The 1115-nt window shown below is 36.6% G+C and overlaps 1 protein-coding gene across 2 annotated transcripts in view; it reads right to left on the minus strand.

Moving 5' to 3' along the window:
• The window catches only part of LOC107679309 (E3 ubiquitin-protein ligase HACE1), a 35163-nt gene that overhangs the window by 12573 nt on the left and 21475 nt on the right, over positions 1-1115 (minus strand). The gene's annotated exons all lie outside the window — the stretch shown is intronic.

Consider the following 1115-nt stretch of genomic DNA (forward strand, 5'->3'; position numbering starts at 1 on the left):
AATTTCATATAATACATGTGTGTGCGCTGTGTATTAGAGGACCACTGTCTGGCAGATTTTAGTCCCAAACGTAATAAAACACACCTGCCTGTAACGGACCCTTTTCACATTTCTATGATTGTCAAGAGCAGAAGTTATCATAGTTTGGTAAACTTCTACAGTGGTGAATGAGAGAGTACGACAAATATGATTTTTGATCTCTTTTTTGCTCCAAAAGCAATAGAAAAGTAGAAAGATGTCCAGTTTACCATCATTTCCTAATATAGCACAAAGTATTGTGTTATAAATGTACATAATTGTTTTTTTGTTTTGTTGTTTTTACAGTCAACTTAACAGTCGATTTGGATCACATGTGCCTCATAAACCACATTATAGTCTTGACAGAACCTCTTTTGAGGTAATGCAGCTGTCGATCACTGTTTTCTGATTCCACAGAACTAGTTCTGTAAACCACCTTACGGACAGAATTTCAATTCATTAAGCAATAAGCTGCTTCCTCACAAAAGTAGTCTGTTCAGCATACTGAAGCCTCTACTCCATTGACATCCATTCATAAACCTTTTGTCTCCTTGCTAGTGTACTGCTGCATTGTGACTTTTATTCATTTATTTATTTTTGCAAGGGTAAGGCCTCTTGAAGGCTTTCATGAGGTTGTTCAGGTGTGTTTTATTAGGGTTGGAACTAATATCTATGGGAGGCCCCTTAAAATATGCTACAGCCAAAATGGAACACTTTTCCCTACTATACAGTAGGTGAAAAAAAGGCTGCAAAAACAGTAATGTCCGAATTCATAGTTTTCGGAAAAACAGTAGGCGAAAAGTGCCCGGATAACCTACTTCCATCCCGATTCTGAAGTGCGCAGTCGATGGACACTTTACTATCCCATGAGGCCACAGGAGAGGATTTATGAATGACAGGGGAGCGACACAACTGACAATGGTAGGTCACCATACTTGGCCACATGTCACGTCACTTTATTTTTTTATCACTTTATTTTGGTCAGATGGTAGCTGAAGTGAGGCTGGTTATTTATTTTTTTTCCAGTAGAGAATATTCTTATATTTTATTGAATAGTAGAGTTCTATTAAAAAAAATAAATAAATAAAAATAAATAA

The sequence above is a fragment of the Sinocyclocheilus anshuiensis genome, unplaced genomic scaffold, assembly GCF_001515605.1.
Source record: "Sinocyclocheilus anshuiensis isolate Anshui unplaced genomic scaffold, SAMN03320099.WGS_v1.1 scaffold2366, whole genome shotgun sequence".
Taxonomy (NCBI): domain Eukaryota; kingdom Metazoa; phylum Chordata; class Actinopteri; order Cypriniformes; family Cyprinidae; genus Sinocyclocheilus; species Sinocyclocheilus anshuiensis.